The sequence below is a fragment of the Fukomys damarensis genome, unplaced genomic scaffold (assembly GCF_012274545.1).
Source record: "Fukomys damarensis isolate Sample0158 unplaced genomic scaffold, DMR_v1.0_HiC HiC_scaffold_31, whole genome shotgun sequence".
In the NCBI taxonomy this organism is placed as follows: domain Eukaryota; kingdom Metazoa; phylum Chordata; class Mammalia; order Rodentia; family Bathyergidae; genus Fukomys; species Fukomys damarensis.
In genome coordinates this window covers 29,383,815-29,409,239 of record NW_022900943.1, presented here as the reverse complement: position 1 = coordinate 29,409,239, position 25,425 = coordinate 29,383,815, and the positions used below count along the sequence as shown (strand labels likewise).

Sequence of the window (25,425 nt, the reverse complement as noted above, 5' to 3'; positions counted from 1 at the left end):
TTGCAGTGAATATAAAGTACTCACTGAATGAGTGAAAATATTGGCGGACTTTTTCTTAGCATTTTAAAGCTAACTGTTCCGTTATGTTCCGGCCATTACTGTTTCTGTTGAGAAGTCAGCCATCAGTCTTTATTGCTGCTTCTTTGTTCATTTGTCCCCTTCTGGTTGCCACTGATATTTTCCTTTTGCTTTGGGTTTTCAACAGTCTAAAACGTGCTAGATGAAGTTTAATCTACATTTATCCTGGATTTGATTTATAGTAGTTCTTGAATCTCTGTCTTGGATGTCTTCTATTAACTTTAAAAGATTCTCCGATGCTAACCTCCTTTACATACTGCTTCTGTTTTCCTCTTGCTCTCTTTCACTTCTAGGATTCAGTAACATCTATGTTAGACATTTTCATTATATCCCATATGTCTCATATCTTTTCTGCCTGTTTTATTCTTTTTGTTCTCCATGCTGCAGCCTGGATATTTTCTAATGACCCATTCCTAACAAATGTTCTCTGTTCTTAATGCTTCCCGTCTGCCCATCTGCTATTAAAATCATTACTTGGTTGTTTCTTTTGTTTATTTGTTTTTGGGGGGTTGGTAGCAGTACTGGGGAAAGAACTCAGGGCCTTTCTGAGTACGTCCCCCACCTGTTTCTAAAATGTTGCTATTGCTCTTTCCATTCAATTTCCAAATAAATTACATTTCCGAGGTGCATTTTCTTCCATATTTTCATTATAAATTATCTTTAACTCTGTGTTTGATAACTCAAATAAATGGTAATCTGTCTTTTCTTCTTGATTTTATTTCTTTGTATGCCTGAATGCTGCACGTTTTCAACTGGTAATTGTAAAGGCTGTGCATGATTTTAACATTGTCCAGATAACTTTTTTTTCTATCCTTGGGAAAAGTATCAGGAGCCAAGATTGGGTTACAATGTTTTAAAGTTCGATCTTTCTCTAGTTTACTCTCATTCTTAGGGTGTAGTTCTTTGGGGTTTTCAAGTGAGCCTGCTAAATGCTGAATTTCAATTTCTACTTTCTCAAAATCGTGAAGCAATTAATATTCCACTCTGACTTTCAGAAACTTTTTGCTTAACTTCCTAGTTTCTCTCCCTATACCGACTCATGAAATGTCTGACTCATTTTTTTAATAGTACATGTTTGCAGAACATGCCCTTTACAGTCATCCTGGGGAGTTGTCACGCGTACGTAACACAGCTTGTTTCTTTTTTTTAATCCCCTTCTCCCTCTCTACTCCCTCTCTCTCTTCCTCTATTTCCCCTTTCCCCGTTTTCCTTCTTATTGATTCTAATAATTTTAGCTCCAGTTTATGGTATATAATGTTTACATTATTTGAAGTAATTAGGTTTCTGGGCATGGCATAATCTTTAGTCTATTTCCCTCTACCCCTTGACCTTGATCTCTTGGACCCCTTCCCGTTTGCAAGAAATCTAACCTCTTTTCTCCTCCATCTATCCTTGTTTTTTCCATTGAGTGTATTGGTACATTTTATCTTGCATCCTTTATAATTTTCTTTGTCTGTTCTTTGCCTGACTCAAATGAGACATACTAGGTTGTATGACTACTTTATTTCAGTCAACATTATATTCTTGAAGTACATCTATTTTCCTACAGATGTCTCAAATGTATCCTCCTTTATAGTAATATTAGCAACATATAGTAATATTTAATTGTGTACAGATATGACACTTTCTTTACCCAGTTATCTGTGGGATATACAGGCTACTTTCAGGATTTAGCTATTTTGAATTTTGCTGCTGTAAATATTGATATGCATATATAACATATATGCCTTATGTCTTATGATGTCTTAAGCTCTCTGGGGAAGATACCTAGAAGAGGGATAGCTGTTTCATATGGAATTTATAATTGTAGTTGTTTGAGAAATCTCCATGTTGATTTCCATAATTGTTGTACTAGTTTACATTTCCACCAACAATATAGAAGTGTTCCCTTTTCACCACAGCCTTGCATACTTTTGTTGTTTTTTCATTTCTTGGTGATTGCCATTATTTCTGGGGCAAGATGTAATGCGACTGCTGTTTAACTTGCATTTCTCTAATGACCAGAGGTGTTTAACATTTTTTCATGTATGTGTTGGTCTTTTGTACTTCTTTTTTTTTTTTTTTTTTTTTTTTTTTTTTTGGTGCTGGGGATTGAACTTGGGTCCTTGCGCTTGCGAGGCAGGACACCGAACCACTGAGCTAAATCCCCAGCCCCTCTTTTCTACTTCTTTCTCTGTGAATGTTCAATTCACTTGGCCATTCTTAGTTGGGTCTTTTATTTTAGGTGGTCTCATTTGTTTGTTTGTTTGTTTGTTTGTTTGCTTGTTTTTAGTTATTTATATATTCTAGATACGAATAACTGACAAAAGATTTTTCCATTCTTCATTTTACTGATTCCTTTGCTATATAGAGTCACTTCAATTTGTTATAATCATGTTTGTTGTTTCTCACTACTATTTCTTGTACAGCTGAAGTTCTGTTTAGAAAATCCTTTCCAACACCTATGACTTCAAGAGTTTTACTTATTTTATCTTCCAGTAGATTTAATGTTTCAGTTTTAATGTTTAGATCTTTGATTCATTTTTGTTTTAATTTAGTATACTGTGAAAGAGAGGGTCCAGTCTTTTTTCCAGCTTTAATTGAGTTTATTGGTACATTTCAGGGATACAGTACAGTTACATTCATTGTTGGTATCTTGTACCTCTACATGACAAGTCTTGATTCTCATTTTTTCCCCTTGTCCCTGCCCTCCCTTCACCCCCTCCTCCCCTCCCCATCTACAAACACTTTATTTCCATCTTTTCATTCTCTCACATTTTTTCTTTTCCCTTATTACCCTTCCCCTACCCATCCCACCTTCCCTACACCTTTAGCTCCTTTCTTCCCATTTCTAAATGTCAGTAATCTTATTAGGATCTTATTATTGCAGAGAGGGTCCAGTTTTGATCTTCTGAAAATAGGTACTCAGCTTTTGCTGTACCCCTTGTTAAATAGGCTTTCTTCCAACATATGCTTTTGGTATTGATTTTTTTTATTTTAAATTTTTAATTAATCCTGACTGGTACATTAGTTCCTAAAGAGGTAAAAAACTGATTCACAAAAGTATTAGAATATTTTAAAAACTAATAATATTAAAACTTTGTGAATTAAAAAAGTTATTAAATGGATGTGTTAAGGTTTATTGAAAAATTTGTTATTCCTTAATCTAATTTGTGGAAGTAAAGGGATAACATTAAATAAACAGAAGGGAGATTGGAGTCAAGCTTTGGCTTAAATAAGAGACTTCAATAATCTCTGTCTCTTTTTTTTTCTTTCTCTCATTGAGATTATTGGTACATTTTAGGTATACAGTATAATTACATTCATTATTGGGAACTTGTACCTTTACATGACAAGCCTTGCTTCCCATTTTTCCCCCTTGTCCCTGCCTTCCCTTCACTCCTTCCTACCCTCCCCATTTACAAACACTTTATTTTCTTTTTTTCATTTTCTCATATTTTTTTTCTTTTCCCTTACTACCTTTCCCCTGCCCTTGCCACTTTCCCTATGCCTTTAGCCCTTTTCTTCCTATTTCACATGGTCAGTTATATCATCAGGATCTTATGTACCATTAGAGTTTTTCACACCAGAGAAACTATTCAGTATTTACACATGTGTGATTTATTTATTTCACTTAAGAGTATATCCTCAATATGTATCCATTTTCCTATGAATCTAAATTCTCATTTTTTATGGCAGAGTAGTATTCCATTTCATAGAAAAACCACATCTTTATCCAGTCTCCAACTGATGGGCAAATGGGCTGTTTCCAAGTTTTAGCTATTTCAAACTGTGCCGCTATAAACATAGGTGTGCATATATCACTGTGATATGATTCTTTCAATTCTTTTGGAAATAAACCCAGCAGAGGGATGGCTGGGTCAAATGGAACCTCCAGTCCCAGTTCCTTGAGGTATCTCCATACTGATTTCCATAGTGGTTGCACCAGTCTGCACTCCCACCAACAGTGGAGAGGGGTTTCTTTCTCCCCACAACCCCACCAACATTTGTTATTGGTTGATTTCTTGATAGCAGCCATTCTTTGTGGGGTGAGGTGGAATCTTAATGTTGTTTTCATCTGTATCTCTTGAATGACCAGTGATGTAGAACATTTTTTCATATATTTACTTGCTGCTTTTACTTCTTTGAGAAATATCTGTTCACTTCAGATGCCCATTTTTGAATGGGGTCTTTATATTTGGGGGGGTTGATTTGAGTTCTTTATATATTCTGGATAAGAGTCCTTTGTCTGAGGAGCAGTTTGTAAAAAATTTTTCCCACATTGTACATTGTCTTTTAGTTCTGTTGATGGTTTCTTTTGCAGTGCAGAAGCTTCTTAATAAGATGTCTCATCTTCATTTGATAAATAAGTGAACCATTTACAGAACCCTCTTCATTTGTCATTAGACATTTACATAACATAAATAGTACAACATGGCAAGTATATTGTTGCAAGAACAGTGTCTGTATCCCTCAAAAAAGTCATTATAAAATTTTGTGTGTGTGTGTGTGTGTGTAAGACAGATCCTCTTATGTGACTTTTGGCAGCTGCAGTTTTCAAGGACTTGGCTCATTTCACCTAGGTCACCAAATTTGGAAGTTACAGAGTTCTTAATATTTCTTTTGAGGGGGGACACTGTGCTTCTCTAACTATTTATTTATTGGTACCGGGGATCAAACTAGGGACCTTGTGCTTGCCAAATAATAATAATACAAATTGGAATATTATAAAGAGTTAGTTATTAGGTATAAACTAAACCAATAAAAGAGCACAAGGAAGATCAATTGAATTTGAAGTGAGATTCAAATAGTCATCAATGTAAGTGAAAATTACTCGGAATTGGTTAGGAAACCGCGTAAATATACATCTTGACCAAACTGGATAGAAATTGCAGCTGGGGTGTAAAAAGAACTAATAATCATATCTCCACGCATTTGATAAGGTTTTTTTTTAGGGGGCAGAAATTGAAATCAGGTCCTTGCACCTGCAAAGCAGGCAGCAGAACCACTGAGCTAAATCCCTGGCCTTTGATAAGTTTTTCTATCAAATGCTTTATCGGGCATTTTTTTGCTGAAGAAATTAACTGTTACTCATGGACTGCCTTGGGTTAGTTCTATGCTCCTAAATCTTTGGAAGAGGAATGAGCATGAAAGACATTCTAGGATCAGCCAAGTAAAGTTCTAAGGTTCCATCTCTTCTGACTCCTGCTCTTCTGGTGCAAATTTGTCTCTGTTTTATCAAAGAGAATTGTTGGTGAAAAGGAAGCAAAAGTGTAATAAGAGGGAAAAAATGAGCTCCTGGGTACTTAAACTATCTGTTTGGGAACTGGCAGTGAAGATACTCTGCCTGGTATCAAAAACAGAGAAAGGTGTGAGATGTGAAGTCGTCTGAGACTTGGTGGCCACAGAGCAGTACCAGTGGTCTCCCTTTGCCACCTCAGAGGAATTCTAGAAAAATCAAAATTTGTTCAGTTCTGGGTATGGGATTTGAATGTTGCAGGACCAAGAAATACTTGCGCAATGGTGAAGAAAGAGCTTTGGGGCAGAAGTGGATCCCAGCCTAGCAATCTAATTAGAGGTACAGTCTTGGTGCCAGAGTCAGTCAGGCAAACTGAAAAAGGTTACGTCAATGCCCATTGTCTCCCTCTTTCACAGATGAAAAGATCAGTCCCAGTGAGATGGGGAACAGTGAAGGACTTAACCAAAACCAAAGGCTAAATCATAGTCACTAACATTAATTAAACATTCTTCTAAGACATCCGCACTCATAGCCTCAATCTTCATAACAATCTCATGTAGTAGGTACTGTTCTAACGACAGGGAAGAAAAATACTGGACTTAATGCTCCCCTGCTTATCATGACAGGCTACAAATTTAAACAATCTGTCACTAAATTTCCTCAATTTTATAATGGAGATGATGATATGGCCAGCAATATTAATAATAATAATAAAAATAATAAATTAGCAAGCCATTTAACACATTGATTGTTCGATACAGACACACTTTAAGTGTATGTTAGACACTTGCTATTTCATCCATCCGGTGATCCTCATGATTGTTTTCCTATGGAGAGGGATTCTGGGGGAAGAGGGAAGGAGTGGGATTTCCTGCAATACTTCCTCTAGAGGAAAGGAAGAAGGAAATTGTTTCTGTACAATGACCTATGTCCTATTGAATTATAGGAGCCTACAAAACTCCCAGGAAGATTCTTAAGTCACCTTTACCCTTGGGTACCGGGGACTGAACTCAGGACCTTCTGCTTTCAAGGCAGGCAACAGAACTACTGAGCTACATCCCCAGCCTTAGGTTACCTTTTTAATGGCAGTGATGATGATACTATTAGCCCGTGGAAGGCAGGCACAGGTTTTAAAAGGAGTGAGTTCAATGAGGCAGCTCTGCTAGGGGTTCATGAACATGCACTCCTAGCCCTGCTTCGGGCAACCCCTCAACCTTTCAGCATCCCTTAGTAGACAGGAAATGTTAAGCAGAAACCCTAGGTCCTCGTTCCTGGCCTGGATTTCACCCACTTCCAATAATCTCAGTGAAGGTACCAACTTTCCCCAATGTGTAGTACATGTCCAGCAGCAAGACAGCATGCACTTCAGTGTAAGTCACCGCAAAGAGATGGTGAATAGGTCATATTTTAATTTTTCTTTTCATACTGACAAATGACATGAGTGAGACTCCTTTGGGTGTACACTTGATACCCTCATGAATACAAAATGAATTTATTATGATTAGTGCTTTCACCTAGAAAATGACATTATTCATGATTGACGGGCTACTTAAAATAAAGTCATAACCTTTTCCGAAAGCGGCTAGGTGACCCCCACATCCACTTCATTAGCAATATTCCCTGAACTGTATTTATATAAATGAAAAAGTACCATAAGCCTACTTCATCCCTTACAGTTAAGCATAACTGTATGTAACTGTGTCTTATACAAATAAAAATACAACTCTGATTTACTTCACATAGTTCACAATGTTTTCTTTCTATTTTCCTTAGAAAATGATTACACTGAAAACAGAAGAAAATGCTTATAAATTATGATAAAATACAAAATGATCAAATTTAAATGATAGGATTATTTGCATGCTTTGTGTTATCAGAAACTGTTGTTTAATTACCTGTTTGATGAATCAGTGATGAGTCATGCTCACATGATTAAAATGACACTTTCAGTGATGTGTGTATAGTATCTTTATAAAGAAAATAAAACCTCAGGTCATCTAATATGGATCCTTAGTTATTCCTCTATATTAAAGTACATCACTGAAGAGAATACCTGACCTGTAAGGTCCCACTGTTGATTGGTGTTTGGAAATTTCTGAATAAGTAAGACAAGGCTAATCTTTTTAAAATCTGACAGAAAACCAGGTGGGAATCTGCACAACTTCTAGTTCTTGATGCTTTTTGCTTCTCTACTGAATGTTCCTTTAAATGTAGTGTTTTCACAGACGGGTTTTTTCTCTACTGATACTGTTACAAACATACACCTATCTTCCTAGCACGATTATGGTCTAATGAACAACCTAAACATCTCACAAAAAATAAAATAAATGTCTTGAAGTGCTGAAACAAAAATATCATGTTACACAGATGTCAAAATGAACAAGAAAACTGAAATATCTAAATTTTATTCTGTCTGAAACAATATATCTTTATATCAAAGCAACAGACACTTTCCACTTATTTGAGATACAAACTGAGTTTTAGAACTGAACTGGAGTCTATAGCATAGAGAGTGGAAGTTAGCAACAGGTGTACGCTTCCTAGGGAAAACACATTGTCTTTTAGGAAAATTTTTAGGCCAGCAGGAAACTTAGCCACTCTATCCACACTCTGACTTGACTGGGGAGTCAATCTTGAGTAGCTTTAATCTTGAGTAGCTATGTGATATCATCATTGTCTCTTAGTTTTTCTCACTTGAAAAGATAGTATCCATCTATTTCATTCTCTTGGGTTGTTTTATAGAGAGAAATTGTATATTGTATGTGGAAGTATTTGCAAAACTATAAAGTATAAAACAAAATCAAATATCATGAAATGCCATTTAAATTTTCACCATTGTATAATGTAGGAATCTCACAGACTAGAAGCCATGGTCATTCATTCAAGCAAATATTTATTGAGAGATTTCTTTGTGTACTGGGATGGATGCAAAGATAAAATTGGCCATGTCTAGAAGAAAAGCGAAGACATGCACATAAATAACTAATATATTCCAGACAGGCAATAGGAAGTGGCAGCAGTGAACGAAATACAGGTGAAGAAATTTCAGGAGCCATTCCACATAATATTGTGGAAAAATCATTTCATAATTAAAGTACGACAACAGCTGTGCGAGGCCCAATGTTACCTTGCCCACCAGCTAGCTGTGGTATGACTCCATTTTCGCCTCCAGTCACAGCTGAGTCCTCAGTGGTCCTGTGATGCTGTGATGCTCAAGGGCAAGATTATATGAACTAAAGACATCCTGGTTCCTTGAGAACTGAGCAGAAAGAGAAAGGCTTCCCTTGGGGAGGGACAAATGCCTTACTAGTTTAGCTCCTCCTACCTACTATTGTAAGACTGCTCTCCTTACAGCCCTCATCAACATAAGAACCTCCTGACCTAACATCTTCATCAGCATAAGATTCTCATGTACATAGGATTATCTCTGCCCTCTAAGTCACCTGGTACTCCCTCCAATTGTTGTGTGTACCCCCAAAATGATGACTACCTCAGAGAGTTTTTGTCTTTGCCCACTCCAAGGCACTGACCTCCCACACCCCACACACTTTGAAATTACTCAAGTCTCTGTTGTCTTTTTTTTCTTTAGTCTTTGCTGACCCCCTTTCTAGGCAGTTGGAGGATTGATCGCCCTTCTACTAAGGAAAACAGAAAACCTTGTCAAAGAAAGTTTGCTAACTAGACCTTAAAGTGTGATAGGGCGGAGACATGAGGAAGAGATGGGGAAGCAAGTATTTCCCCTGTGAGAGTCGACAACCTACATCATCATCTATTATATTAGGAAGGGTGATGGAAATTTGGGGAAATATTCAATAGTAAATATTTGTTTTGTATTTGCTATTTGCTAAGCACTTCTCAATGTGCTGGGAAAATAATTACCAAACAGGCTGAATCACTGTCACTGTGCAGTCTACATTCCCCTGGTTATAAATGCACCCCATACAATGTCCCTAGACTGTGATCTCTTTCCACAATGCCCTTCTCCATAATTCTTCTTCGTCCAGAGTAACCAATGCAAACACACACACACACACACACACACACACACACACACACACACACACAATGTATATAAACTCTAAATTCTAAGTTAATGTAGCCAAGATGCATATTTGAGGAACCATGGCATTTCTTAAAAGTTTGTGGAGAAAAAAGAGAGGAATTGGTTCAGAAGACAGTAAAGAGAAAGAATTTCCCAGTGGCTTTCAATAGAAGATGCTCATTGGATTTATGTGAGGAGCTTTAAAAAAAATACTCAGGCCTGGACAACTCACTAGCAATTAAAGCACACTTTCTGGAGGTCAGATCCAGACACAATTATTTATAGTATTTTTAAGGTTTCTCAGGTAATTCAGATGTGCAGGCAGACGGAAAACCATTGACATAATCAATAATCCAAAGGGCTATCTCAATTTTTGTTTTGCTTGCTTCACTTTACTGTTTAGATAAATGCATAATTTATCTAATTGCATTAACCCCCTACCTTTGTCATAATCCAGTTAGAAAGTCAGAGAGAACTTTTCAACATCAGATTTGGGCACAGGTGCAAAAAAGCCTGAGGAAGTCAAACTGATTGTCTTAGAATAATTATTCAGAGATGGCATTCAGACTTGTAGGGAATCACTTTGTTCACTTCTTTTTATTTTTTTTCTTTTTCTGTACCAGGGATTGAACTTGGGACCTTGTGCTTGTGAGGCAGGCAACAGCATCACTGAACTAAATCCCCATCCCTTTCTTCTGATTGATTCAAAGCCTGGGGTACCTGAGGACCCTGAAGGACATGACCCAGCCATCTAGCACCTGCATACTGTGGGACACACTTTAGATTGCTGCGCATGTATTATGATGTGGTTATGTAAGGACACGATGATGTAAGGCTGTATAGCAGCCTATATAAGGGCTAAGGAATAAAGATGTTTGCTCTTGGTCTTGTTGCTGATATTGGCTCTGTGTGCCTTCTTTATCCTAGGAACCTCACCCATGAAAATACCTCTTTAGCCCTGCCCCAACAAGGCCCTGACATGTGGCATAGTTGGTAGGATGAGGTGAGTGTCCCCTTGGCGTCTGTGGAAACAGAGCCAGACGGCAAGGGAGATCTCTGGGGTACTGCTGACATACTTCCCCTGGCCTCACTTTAGTTACCTGTAGCCACCATTTTGGTGGCGTGGCAGAACCCAAGGACTGGGAAGCAGTCTGCATGATACCTGAAGGCCTTAGAAAGAGTGCACATGCAAATCCCTTCACCTACCATGAGTCAGTGGGGTGGATGGCTTGGCTGTGTGTGGGGCAAGAGGCTAAAGACCTCTGCCAGGAGTTGGGTCAACTGCAATGAACAGAGAACCTGGAACGTACTGGCCACCACAAAAGCCATGTTGCAGGACATGGGTAATACCACCTCCTCCCAAAGTCTAAGTCCCCGTCACCAGGAGAGTTCCCTGGTACTGTATGCAAGGCCTGATATTTGTGAAAAGGTAGAGGTGGATAAGCCCCTAGTCCAATGAGGGGGACAGGGGGATTGCCTATGTCTACCCATCACACACCATATATGACCTACATAGCCATGGAGTTACAAGAGCTGGCGAAACAATTAAAGCAAAACTTGGGTGAAACAGTGCCTGTATGGCTGCTATTGTTGTGGGATGAAAGGACTGATAGCATGAAGTTAAGCTCACAGGAGATGTCCTAACTAGCTAACATAGCCAGTACTCTGTCTGTATGCTAGCTTTTGCAGGATGTGCAGAGAACAGCCCCATGAGCAGGTAACCAAACACTGATAAAGTGGTTGATGCCAGGAGTCTGCCCGGTTTGGGAAAATCACAGAATGGACAAATTACTTTGATTTAGTAGTTATGCTATGGGAAATGGGCATGTGACAAGTGATGTTTGCTACGCAGTATCACAGCCCTGATAAAGAACTGCTTACAGCGCCCGTAGAGAACTTGATTCTGGCTAGCGGACCTGCTGGCTGCTGGCCTAGCTACAGATAAGATAGATGGGAGGCTTTGGATGTGTTGCTGACTCTAGGGTGACAGCTGCGGCCTGAGCAGCAATACCGTCTGGAAGGCCCAAATGACGATGGGTATCAGGCACTTGGCCTCGTGCCTTTATGGTGTCTGTAGTTCTCTGGTTGCTATACACTGGGAGTAGACATACTGACTAGTGCGCTACTTGACACCATGCAGGGAGAATTCCTTTGGTGAATCTGTGTGCTCAAACTCATTGTCCTCAAATCTGGAAGGCCCAAATGACGATGGGTATCAGGCACTTGGCCTCGTGCCTTTATGATGTCTGTAGTTCTCCGGTTGCTATATACTGGGAGTAGGACATACTGACTAGTGCTCTACTTGACACCATGCAGGGAGAATTCCTTTGGTGAATCTGTGTGCTCAAACTCATTGTCCTCATCTTTCAATGCTGATTTTCCCAGAGGCTATGCGGGTCGTGTGCGTGAAGCTGCATCGGATGCCTGGAGGTCATATGAAAATAAGGCAGATTGTTCTGAAGGTGGAAGAAGCTGGAGTGATACGCCCTTCACACAGCCCTTTGAGTTCTCTGGTGCGGCCCGGTGGAAGCCGGAGGGAGCACGGCAAATGACCATGGATTACCGGGAACTGAATGACGTGACACACCCCCACACCCTTGCATGAAATGGTGCCTAACACCACAGACCTGATGAATCATCTCACCCTGATGCTGCGTCAATGCCATTATTTTGTTTATTTGGTCAGTGCCATCTTCTCTATTGCTATCACATCCGACAGTCAGGACCAGTTTCTGTTGGCCTGGGAAAGCAGACAGTGGACCTTCCCGGAGTTGCCCCAGGTTATTTACATAGCCTGACTCTGTGTCACGGCCTAGTGGCCCAGGACGTGGTCACCGGGCCCAAGCCACACTCTGTGGTTATTTATTATACTGATGATACTGTGTTAACCTCTGATTGCCTTCCAGATCTTGAAGCCACTGTGCAGTTTGAAGGAAGCTTTGCTGACCTGACCTTTGTCAACAAAGACAAAGTACAGAGACCTGGCTTGTCTGTCAAATTCTTAAGTGTTATCTTGTCAAGTAAGACAAAAAGTAATTCCTGAGGACCCCTTGACAGAATAGACCCAGTGGAAGCTGCTTTTCGGGACTCAAAGAGAGCAGTCCAAACCCTCCAAGTCATTGACTCTGCCCTGCCTTTTACCCTGTTAGTGTGGATGATGTTGGGTTTGGCTGCAGCCTGTCACAGTTGTGAAAAGGAGCTGAAAGTCAGTATTCCCAGACTGAGAAAAGTTAGCGGTGGTGTGTGCTGCTCTGCACACCTTTGAAGGAATCACAGGGTAGCAGACTGTGGAAGTGCAGACGAGATACCCAATAGAGGGCTGACATGAAAGCTTCATCCCAGGAGTGGAGTAGCCTAGGCTCACACCCTAACACGATGAGGGCCATGCTTTTAACAGAGGGCCTTCTCAGCCAGCCTATTGGCAGCCAGATTAGCAACACTTTTGGGACTTGTGATACACGTAGTACAGGAGACTGTACAGGATGACAGCCTGCAGGTCATGATACCTAGCCCCTACGCAGAAGGGAAAGAGGCCTCTGGCTGAGGCCTAGTATCCTGATGGGTCCAGCCATGGCACAACCCTGCAATGGATGGCAGTTGCTGTCCAGGCCAATATGAAATTCTCTGGTTTGAAACCAGAACAAACAGGTTGAGCCATTGTGTAGAGATACAAGCAATATGGCTGCCTGTAATGCAGGAGGAAGGACTTCTGCACACTTGTACAGACAGGTGGGCCACATGTGACTACTTGTAATGCATGAGGATGAATCTCTGCAAGTTTCCACTGACATATGGTGACAGCGCACTGCATCGCCTCTTGAAAGTGCAGCTGGCCTATCTGCATATCCAACTCACAGAACAAGGTCTTAAGGTAATGAAAGGAGCCTTAATCCTTCCTGTGTTGGAGCCTATGAAGCTGGGAGGTAAGATGGTTCCAGCTGCAATCCTGTCCAGAAGAGCTGGAACTCTTTATAACGGTTTCTCTTTCTGCCCTGTCCTTCCAACCAGGATGAGTCACACTAACAGCAACCTCTTATGGGCACACATTTGACTGTGTACATCAACAAATTCATTGTTGGGTGTGTACTGAACTCTCAACGATTGCAGCTGAGCGCCTCCCACGGAGGATTGAGCTGGCATTTCTGCTCAATTAGACTGATGGACAGCATCGAAACTGGACTGGCTCTGCCTGGGATCATCAACTCAGGCTGTTGAGGCATTGATCTGGAAGAGCAGGACCACCCCACAAGGATGGGACCCTGTTACGTATAATGGTAGGGGTGGATGATAGGAAATGAAATAACATTGTTGGGGGGCCACAAGTTGCACTGCTGCAGCAATACTGTTAATGGTATTGTGCTGTTCACTTATTGTTGTGGTGGTCTTTGTGTGCAACAGTCAACTCTATGGGCTGCTCATAAAAAGTGACATTCCTACAACCTTTGAAGCTGTGGAAGATAGGGAATCGCTTCTGAATGATTCAAAGCCTAGGGCACCTGAGGACCTTAACGACATGACCCCACTGTCTAACACATGCAAACAACAGGGCACACTTATGTAAGTGTGACTCAGCTTAGACTGCTACACATGTGTTAGGTGATTATGTAAGGACATAATGATGTCAGGCTGTGTAGTGGCCTATATAAGGGCTGAGGAAAAAAGACGTTTGTTCTTGCTGATGTCAGCTCTGTGTGCCTTCTTTACCCTGGGGACCTCACCCATGAAAATACCCCTTCATCCCAACCCTGACTAAAGAAATAGGGAGATGCAGAAATCTAAACATGGTTTGCTAGATAGAAATCCTCACTTTGTGGAAGATCAGGGGAAAACTGAGGCCTAATTGGCCTCTTCTATAAGCACAAAGGACAAAGGCTGCATTCAAGGGTGATGACATATTGCAGGTTTTAGGGAAAAATTAAAAAGTTGAGATTAAATTGTTTACCTGAGCATTCACTAATGGATATTGGAAAGCAGATGAATCTTGTGTTGCTTGTACCCGTGTGTGGGTCAATAAAGGTAAGATGAGCCAGACACTAGGGGCCCCTCTTCCAACCAGAGGCAAGAGCCTCTTGGCTGCCCAGGTGGTAAGCTGATTCCCAGGCTCTTTGTCATTCATCCTCATGTGTCCTCCCTACCCCATCAGGGAGAATAAAGTTGCAGGTCTAGGTCCCCCATATGTGGTGTCTGGGTGGGGAAGGCTTGGAGGAGTGGGCTGGCTTCCCACTGGTGATGTCTGGGGCAGAATGGACCAGAGACCAGTGTTGAAGCCGGCCAGGTGGGTGGCTACATCACTTCATAGCTGACTAGGATTCTCTCATCATACCTGAACTTTGATTTTCCAGTTTGTAAAACTGAAAAATCATTACCTCTCTCCTTGCTACCTAATAGGGTTCTGTTTAGAACCAACAGAGATAGTATCAATTTAAGTGTATTGTAAACTACTAACATAAATTTGAAGGACTGTGCCCTAAGAGTTGAAGCAAGAGCAGAAAGTAAAATTTAGTCCTGGGATACAATATTCCAAGCAATGTCTTTACCATGTACTTAGACATGGTAGTAAATACCAAACTATTAGGTATAGATACCAATAAAGTATTTTCTCTATGTAAGATATTTATGTTATATTCTTTACCAAGATATCACTACAGAGTCCTACTGGAAATCCTCATTAATAAAGGCGGGAGATCAAAACTAACCAATCAGCTGTTAACAACCCAGATCAGATTATGCTAATATTGTCTTAAATCAAATAAGGTGAAAGAGAAAACAAAACATGGGAGGAGAAAAGGCCTTAACCATTCATGAAGAAAGCAGTAAATCTCACCGACATAAGATAAACTTCTTGGACACAAGGCAGTGAAAATGGTGTTGATCTATTTGTCCGCAGATGTGGCTCTAGGGTGTAATCTGTCCAGCTGCTCAATATCAGGACAGCCACATGGGCACCACCTCAGGGAAGATAAATAGAAAACCTCTTAGTCAGGGAGATAAACACAATTGCTGCTGCTATTTCTTACATGGAAAACCTGCCAATTGTCACTGTCGGAGGGAAGAAGTGCCGCTGAAATATTCTGAGGCACTGAGAGTAAAAAAATACACCCTGGCCACAAACCCAAGGAATGACAGGATACACAAAGCAGTAAGCTTTGCCGGAACTAATTTTCTCAAGGTGGATGAAGGTATGTTACTGGATTCCTTTAGGTAGTGCATGGACCAAATTCAGAAAGGACAGTGCGATCAAGAATCTTATATTATACAATACGTTAAGTATTTGTTGGTATAATATATACAAGCTATCCTATATGACAGCTGTGGGGCATGGATTAGTATCACAGTTAGTTCACCTATACACCAAACTCTATATTCAAACCAGTAGAGATCCACACAATATCCATGCAAAAGGCCAATTCTTATAGCAGGCAAGAAGTATGGGTAAATAGAGCTATCTTTTGAAGCGGAGGCTGAGAAAACTTTTTCTAAAAGTAAAGTTTTGGACCTTTTCAGAACTCTCAGTCAAGTAATATGCTAAGTAAAACCAACCTGGATGTTTCAGAGAAAACCCATGTCTTTGTTTTAATTATTAAAGCCAACTGCGTTGTTATTTATTATATATGTATTAGTTCAACAATTACACAAGGCACAATCCTGCATAAAATGAAAAAGAAGATAAAGACACAGAATTAACTTATAAAGAACTTCTGATGTACTAACAGATGGCACCGCATAAAAACATAAATGCATATGGGCCCGGGATTTAGCTCGATGGCTGCTTGCCTTGCAAGTGCAAGGTCCCAAGTTTGATCCCCAGTACATAAAAAAAAAAAAACCCAAAAAACATAAATGCATAGTAGCAAATATGTACCCTAAAAAAGTATCATAGTCAGCAAAGAGAAGGACAGAGAGTCATCCTAAAATGTTTGATCAAGAAAAGCTAAAGTCATTTTTATTATTCTGTCACTTATGATTTGACCTAAAAGAGCTTCTTGCTCATTACAATATCTTTGGATATCTGTCAGTAAATCAGGTTTAATTCTCAAGAAACTTGGCTTTTTTCCTCTTTAGCATCAATCCTCAGACTAAAGATATAGAATGATATTCCTCTTCTGAGCAGTTCTGAGTTATTTCCATCTTTGTTTGGGCCTAGAGGAGGGATTTATTCTGAGGTTCCAGAGACGCATTGCTCCAATAATGAATAGTCTGATGTTTATGCAAAGGTACTATGTGCAGGTAATTGATGTGGTTTTTAAATAGTTTTCATCAAAATATTTCATGTAAGGAGCTACAATCCTAATACCTGGAGTTCACAGTTAGCCTGGGAGGGCTGGAGCCAAGTGGGTTCCCAGGACCTAGGTTGAAATGAGATCAGCACAGTAAACCAAGAAAAAAATCAGATGTTCTTTCTACAAAGATGAAAATAATTCTTTCTTGGCTTGGTGTTGAGATTTTCTTGGTCAAGATACTTTCTTCACTTTTTCCCTGGAAGAATGTACATGTTGAAATAGTGACAGTGTTCTCAGATCATATAATATGTGTGTGTTGAAATGGTAACAGTGTCCCCAGATCAAATGACAGTCAGATATACTACTGGTTCTAAATCAGAATGGTGAAAGCCATTAAATTTGAGAACATAATCCTAGTCTTTGTCTAACAACATTGGCAGCCATTTAGCAGTGGGTTTTTTAAGAGTTCTATAAAGTGGGTGTTGATAGCACCCAAAGCAGGCATTAATAATCTTTTCTGGAACAGAATGAATAGGAAGGAAGGAAGCTAAAAACTTTCTGTTTGGTATAATTATAGTTTAATGGACTTTATTACATCCCTGAGTTGACTTGTACAAAGCATAAGAAACCAATCAATTTCAGTGAACAAAAAACAGAATACCTAAAGCCAGCCATTTATGTTGTATGCAGATGATCACTGCTTGACTGACTCAATTTTTCATATTCTCACCAGCTCTTTTAGCATTTTGCAGACATAACCTGAATAAATCCAGCTACATTCTATCAGTCCTGAGTTAAAATGGCTGTTTTGTGTTCAGAACATTTTATAAAGCTGATAACTTTGTAATCAAGTAAGTAGTGCACCCGGCTTCTTAAAATATAAACTTTTCCAAAAGTGGATTGATTGTTCTGAAAAGCAGCAGTTTCCTTATTTCTGGGGGACACAGAGACTACAGAACTAAAGTGACCCCCTCTCCCTTTGTTTCCAGTTTCTACTTTTCAATATATCATTTAAACGATACATACATTTATTTGAAATATCTTACTTCCATTTAGGTGCCTATCAGGAGAAATGGAAATGTCGGTTCCAAACTTATCAAAAATTTCTTGAAAGCCATTTTTATTTAATTAAAAAAGAGAGAGGAAAAAATCAAATCATGTCACAGCCAGGTGGAAGGACACCGCAGGCAGGACTGTTTTCCAATGGCATCCAGCAAGATAATGAGTCCATGTCTATGGAAATTGATTCATTAATATTTCATCGAGGCAGCTTCAGAGCAATTCAAGAGCCAGCTCCCAGGAATTCAATCAGTAAATTCAATGAATTGTTGAGCTTAAAATTCCAGGGGGGCAGAAATATACATATCTTTGGCATGTGTGCCTATTTACACATAGTGATGTGACACATATATGCACTAGGACATAGATACCTGTATTAATGCACAGAACATGCAAGCAAATGTCACTTCTAGGCTCAAGACCCGGTCTCACTTGCTTTTATTTTGCCTCATTTTTTATTTAGAAAGAATTTCCAAATAAAATTTAAAAACACTGCTTAATATTATTTTCCATCTGCTCAGTAGCAGCCTTGGGAAACAAATTAACAACAACAAAAAAGTGAGTCATGACTAGTTCACTGGAAAGCACACATTTATCAATAGAATCCCTTCGATCAATGGATAGAACATAAAGATGGCTTCCAAGGTCACATGCTGAGTCTGGAAAAAGAGGAGATCAAATGTTTAATGGAGAAAGGGCTGCTAGTTTGAAGCAGAAGAGCCAATTTACTAGGTTATATACATATCAAGAAGGGCCAGTTAGGGAAATAGTTTCAAATTATCATGTCAGCTAAGTAATTGGTCTTTGGGTATCCCCAAACACCAACGTATAAATAATTTTATTTTCATTTTGGATCAATGTCTTCTAGCCCTTGTCTAACTAACCTGTATTGATGTCTTTTTAATTAAACCATGCGTGATATGCTCGCTTGGCAGTGGGGCATACAGAGTGTGCATGCGAGGAATTCCAGATAAGGTAATTATGCTATTTGTCACTGTCATGATTAATGTGTGACAGCTGTTATGACAGCTGTGCCACTGTTTTGTCACAATATTCTGTTCATCCATAACAAAATTAGCTGTCGTACTCAAAGGTACATCCTTGCTGCTCTTTCTTTCTGAAGTCAACAATGAGAAAATCGAGAGGGAATATTACATGAACTCTGTGACAAACAAGAAAAAAATGACATCTTTATTTTTTTTCTTTAAATGATGATATAACCTGCCTGCAATGGAAATGCACATAGCTCACCTCTAGCAAACAAACTGTCACAAGGAGCCATCCACTGCTAATCTCGCTAACAAGGTCTCAGGATGTGAGGGGTTTGCTTCATAATTTGAATCTGCCTTGTCAGGCAAGCCTTTTAGATGTTACTCAAATTAGCACTGGCTGGAGCTGTTTCTGCCTGTCAAGGTGGGAACCTGCAAATGTAGAGTTACAAGAGGAGTGGGAGATTGGTTCACCCTTTCCTCTGGGCATCAGTCAAGTGGAGCAAAAGAGGCAGCTCTTACCCCATCTCACTCAAGACAGCCACAACAAGCTCCTGAACCCCTCCCTGCATCCTTAACTGGGATAGATGTTGGCAGAAGCTGACTCCAAATAAAGATGTACATTATCAGATGAAGGCAGTTCCTAATGTTAAACAATACTGTTTCTGACAGAGGAGCTCTAAAACTGCTCTATAAACTCACAGAAGACAGTGATATGAAGAGACAGATGGCTATAGTAATAGCATCATTATTCTATAGCTTTGGGTGAAGTGGGTACTGCATATGTTCCATAAATTTAAAGGGGGAAAAAGCCCATGTAGATGTCTACATAACAAAAAAGAAACACTAACATCAGAGACTCTGAGTGCCACAGGAAGAAAATAAGCCATGTCAGACATGCATATCCAAGCAGACCATTTCATCTTTTAAAGGCAGAACAGCTGTAGCTATTATTATTTTTGCAACAGATAATTAATTTGGGACACTAACGATATACTTACATTTGCTGATAATCAACAAATATAATGTGTGCCTTTAATAAGGCTGTTGTTTAAATCAGACCCATCTGCACTCTCTCTCAGGCCTTCTCCCCAAAAACAATCCTGGAACAGAAAAGCGATTTCAAACAATTATCATGATTACAAAGGAACTGTTAGCACCTGCTGCTGACTCTTGGCAGTCATCAGTCAACGAAGGACTCAGATTATTTGTCAACAAAAACCCAACACTCTTTTGAATTTGTCCCTGATTTCTCCAAGTAGGAAGGGTAAACCCTTTGCAAAATAAATAAATAAACAAACAAAGACATAAAGTACAATGAAAAGTCTGGGTTTCTGTTTTAAATGTTTCAGATTAGTACAAAGGAGGTTTCATTCAGTTGCTCTAAGCTGGTTTTCCCAGTCTGTGATAGGCATATTAGCCTTTAGCAATTCCTCTCTTTTAGTGAGGGTCTCCTTTGTACATTAGTTAAAGGAGATTGAAAATATTTGGTGCCACGTGGTATTACTGAGCATACAGCACCTAGCTTCACACTTTTATCTACTGAATGTCCATTCAGTTTGGCCGTTTCAAGAAAGTTTCATTGCTAAGTCTGTTTCCATTTGTCCTGACCATTACCTGTTCAAAACCTGCCCAAGATCAAGGTTCACCTGTAATGTTATCTTTCATAAAGCCCTTCATGAAATTTCATCTCACTGATTCATTGTTGGCTTATTTGAGGGCATCAACTGCGCGTCGGACTGGAAATAATGGTCATTCATATGCTTTTCCTACCCTGGGGCTTCCAGAGATCAGGAAACGCTTTTCTGAATCTTTTCATTCCTCACAGAATCTAAAATATTACCTCCCATACAGTAGGACCAGTTGTTCATATTTGTGAAATAAGTCAATTAATATATAATTACATACTGAGAACTGTTCCTGTATTATATTTGTATTCGAGTGACACTTAGAAATTTAGGAGCTATTCAAAGTGTGCAATTTTTAAAATGAGTGAACATCAAATAAAATATTTAAGTAGACAAAAGCTCCCAAGTGATATCAACCAGACCACTTTTAAATCAACTAAGATACCCTAACTAAGGGGGAGTTCCAGCAAGAGATAACTTAGTCTTGCCTAAAGCATGGGTAGTCTACAGTAGGCCTTTCTGCATGGCTGAAAAGGCCTCCACAGATATTCACAGGTAGTACCAAACAGAATGCAATTTTTGCGGTTTTGTAGGAGGCAAATTTTGCAGAAGGCAATTACACTGGAAGATAATTGCACTTCCAACGTTCCACAGGTCTGTGAAATTAGCAATTAAGCACAAAAATAGCTAGAGCAATAGAAATATAACAGATGGGCTGTGTGGAGCAATGGCTAGCTGATACTGAGAACTCTGCAATGAAGCAATGAGCTGGTACCAGAAAGCTGAACCCCCAGGATGGTGAAAGGGGTGGGAAGTTTCAAAAATGAGGCATAATTAGCAGAAGAGAGGAAAGTGACCCAACTCAGAATCTGTCGGACGCTATCCAGACCTCTCCTTACATAGGGAGACTCAATACATACCAGAACCCAGGAGAATTTGAATTTAATCTTAATGTTTTTTTTGTTTTTGGTTAACTAGTAACCTGAATGTTTTATCTCATTTTATGATTAAGATATAAAATATAACCTAGCCACTAGCATTTAAAGACATAATCAATGTTATTGATAAAGGGGCACCAAATCACTGAACTGAACTAATAATTTTGGGGACCTTGATATCATATAACTTGCTGCATAATGCCTTTTCCTCTTATATGTATCAGCCCTTGCACAATTAATCTCTTGGGTTTCTTATTGATCCAAGAAGAGAAAAAATGATTTTTGCATGACATTGCCTGTCTTTTCATGTTTTATTTCTAAGCTATGGATGGCAGCTTCAATGATCAGTTAATCTAATTTAACACGTGAAGCTTGCTAATTCTAGCAAAAAATTTATCCTCATCTTTGATATAAAAGGGCAGTCACCACGTTGGTATTCTATATGGGAACCTTTTTAGAAATCTTTGTTAAGATCAAGTGGAATCTTGGTGACAGCCGAGAATTATTTAAAGTTGTATGGCTTAAACAGGAGACAAAAAGTCTAAGAAATTGGGTGCATGGCCTTGTCACCTGGCTTGGGATGTGCAACTATTCCATCCTTCCAATAATGAAGTGGCACTCTAGAACTATCCCTTTAATATGTGCCAACTTGACCTTTTTAACACCTCTAATAGTTCCTCTAGTTATGCAGACCTTGTTTCCTCTTGATAATGAGAATGTGCTCTTCTCACTCTCAAGCAATAATATGCTCAGTCCACCTACCTGGTGGTTCTCAGAGTGCTTCACATGGAAATTTTCTAGGAAACTTTAAAAACTACGGATGCCTCAGCCTTGATCTCAGATGTTCTGATTTAAATAGGCTGGGATAGAGCTCCCAGGCACTAGGATTTCTGGAAGCTCCAGCGTGAATTCTAACACACAGCCAAAGTTTAAAACCATTGCTAGAGCTGAATGCTACCTTACTGCTAATGTATACACAGCCACCTGACAAATTTGTTAGGGTGTAGATTTCAGCCAGTGAGAACGTGATAGGGCCTGAGCTTCTGCATGTCCAATAAACTTCTTGATAATGCTGATGCTCCTGGTCTACAGACCACAGCTGAGTAGCAAGTATCTAGATAATTCTGACTTCCCCAAGTCTAGATCGACATTATTGGCCATATGGAATTAGTGGTGATGATTAAGTGGAAATAATTGTGTTTATGGTCACAGTCCAACATTCTTTTCAAATTATATCCTAGTTAAATTTGACAGACATAAGAACATCAAGTAGGGAGAAAATTCCTTAAAAAAATGAAGATTTAGAGATATGCATGTAAAGTTAGAATGGTTTGCTTTCAAAATTAGTTTTGAATTTAGTTTTTTGAAACAAGTACAAAATGCAATTTCTTCCTGCACATATGCAGGCATTTTGACACATTATTTTACTTGATTCCCAGCATGTTTATGTTTTTGGTGTCCTATGATGGTTTTAGTGTATAATATAGCAGGAATGAACCCAGTACTGTATTGACTGCATTATTATAGATTCTCAGGACAGCCCCTTCTGAAGAGGTTGGTTCCTTCAAATAAATGCTACTTTGAAATAAAACATTCTTCCTTTGGTCTTTAGATTTCTCTCTAAATTAAAATCTGCAGGTCTTAACTATAAAGCTTGTTGTTCAAAAAACAATCTTTGTAAAATGTTGGTGTGGCCTCTGTTTAAATTCAGAATCAAGTGAATTTAATCTCGATGTGAGTTTTCTAATTTTTTCTTTGCACAAAAGGAATGAAGAAATATATGGAAAATGTGCTCCTTTTGTTACTATTTCATAGAATAAAAGGAAAATTTTACTATGTTTTCAAACCAGGCTATGCTAGTATTATACGTTCTCTAAAACAAACTTTAGCAAACTGCACCTTGCAGGCCAAATCCAGGCCACTGAATACTTTTATACAGCTCCCAAACTGAAAAAAAAAAAGACTTCTGTATTTTTAAATACGTGGTGAGAAAATCAAATTAGGAATGACATTTTATAACATGCAAATTTATAAAATTTATCCTTCTGTGTTCATTCATAAAGATTCATTTGAACATAGCTGTGCTCTTTTATTTACAAGTCGTCTAAATCTACTTTTGTGCTGTAGTGGCAGCGTAAAGTATTTGGGATACATGGTGTGTCTCCTAAAGCCCAAAATGTTTATTGTGTAGTGTTTTAAAGAAAAAATTTGTTGTCCCCCAATCTAGAGATATACTTATTTTCCTTTCCTTCATTTTTAAGAAGTGGAAAATGTACCTCATTTTGGAGATTATGTTGGATTCCCAAGTGTTGACCCCCTTCTACTCTTGCACACACACATGTGCACAAACACATACATCATGCACACTTACTTGATCTTCACTGTATTGTGCCTTCTTATCTGACAACCAGGAAGTCTGAGCAGCATCTGCTGCAGAATTCTCCTTTCCTAGCAGGAGAATGGAGTTCTTTAAGAAGGAAACTGAAGCCTGAAAACAGAATCACCTTTCCTTGTTGCATGCTGCCTCTCCTGGCACAGCTTCTAGCAGCCAGGGTCTCTAACATATGCTCCAACTTTCCTCTCAGGCTTCTGGTGTTGAGAACAGTCAATCCGAAAAGGAACAGACCTTTCTCTTGTTGCAATTTTCTGTCAAGAAGACTTGGGGCCAGAAAAGAACAAAGAAAATTTTTAATTCTGTGAATACATATGAGAGAGATTCAGTATGACCTACCGAGTCTACACAAAGCTTTCTTTTTTAAAACAATTAAGTAAAAAACAGCCAGAATACTAGCCTTGATAATGAAGAATGGGTAAGCTTCTTCCCCTAGGAAATGACATGGTAAGAAAAGTAGTCTAGGGATGTGCATAAGAGGAAGGTGGAGAGAAACGTGGAGAGGAAAGGTATGCCTTCAGCTTTCGTGTTATTGGTGAGAATCTGCAGCTGAAGCCGTGCTGATTACATAAATAAGTCAGCAACTCGGAATTTCAGAAGGATCACTTTTCTTGCAAGGATATTCTTGGACTATGATTGAATGATTCTAGAGAAAAAGACAAAATTACAAGATTCTGACATCTTTCACAACAGCTTGTTGAAGTGGAAAAAGAGAGGGAAAAGGGGAGGGAGAAAACCCAAACTCTAATGCTCAGTTACAACTTCGATTGTCATTGGCATGGCCTCTACACTTGCTGAGTCTCGGATCCTTCGATTATTAAAGAAGAATACGAATTTTTCTTCAACTTCCCTCAAGGGATATTCTGCTATTCAAGAATAATAATATATGTTCAGTGCACTTGGTTGATTGTAGAGATCTAATTTCTTTTATGATATTGGTTTTATCACCATTTATCCTGTGTACTGAGCTTTATCTCACTGCTCAATTAATCCGCTTCCCCCACAAAAGCAGAATTTTTAGATTCAGAAGAAAATTTATTTCCAGGTATATATACAAGCAAACATCAATAAGAGATGGTCTCAGAGCCAAGATGCCCATGGTGATGGCTCCTAATGGATTCCCACTTAAAGGTGAGGAACCTAAAATGTGACTAGATAGAGGATACTACAGGTCACTGTTTGCTCAGAACAGAGCAACAAATATCCTCCAGGGGAAAAAAAACCAAAAAAGCAAAACAAATCAAATTCTATAGTTCTATGTCTCCAATTTGGAAGTGTACCCATTGTTTCATTTGATCATTGTTCTCAGATAAATGAGGTTAGAGGAAAGCTGAGTAAATGTAATACTATGAATGCCGAAGCACAAGCTTATCAAAGGATAAAATTATAAGAAATTTAGTTATAGGTCTAATTAGCTTTTATTCAAGATTCATGAATTGTAGACATCTCTATTCTATAAAATATTTGGACTTTAGTGCTCTACCACTAAGCTATACTCCTAGCCCTCAATCTATAAAATAAAATGACAATTATTGCAGTGCAATAACAGAACAATGGGTTTTATTAGGTGATGATAAAGAAACAGAATAATAGAAAATGCTGATTGGTTAACATCAGTTTATTTCAGGTTTTTCTTAAGAGTTAAAGCAGAGAGGAATTCTTTATAATGCTAACTAAAACTGACCTGCTTAGAGATTTGGCTATTACATTTTCCCTCCTGATTCCTTGTAAATCAGATAAACAAATTTAAGCTTCAGCTTTGTGGAAGGAATTTCAGCATGACTGATTCTATTTTGCTTTGGTCTGCTGGATCTAGTGCAGGAGCTCTGTCCAAAGAAATGGCTTCATATATATATATATA

At 39.0% G+C, this 25,425-nt stretch overlaps 1 long non-coding RNA gene across 1 annotated transcript in view; it reads right to left on the bottom strand.

Moving 5' to 3' along the window:
- The window catches only part of LOC104874425, a 47,101-nt gene that overhangs the window by 19,432 nt on the left and 2,244 nt on the right, over nucleotides 1-25,425 (bottom strand). Inside the window, exons 2-4 of the long non-coding RNA XR_783723.3 lie at nucleotides 23,677-23,830; nucleotides 19,608-19,709; nucleotides 15,163-15,287 (exon numbers count right to left, since the gene is read on the bottom strand). This is a non-coding gene — a long non-coding RNA (uncharacterized LOC104874425). The remainder of the gene's footprint in view (nucleotides 1-15,162; nucleotides 15,288-19,607; nucleotides 19,710-23,676; nucleotides 23,831-25,425) is intronic.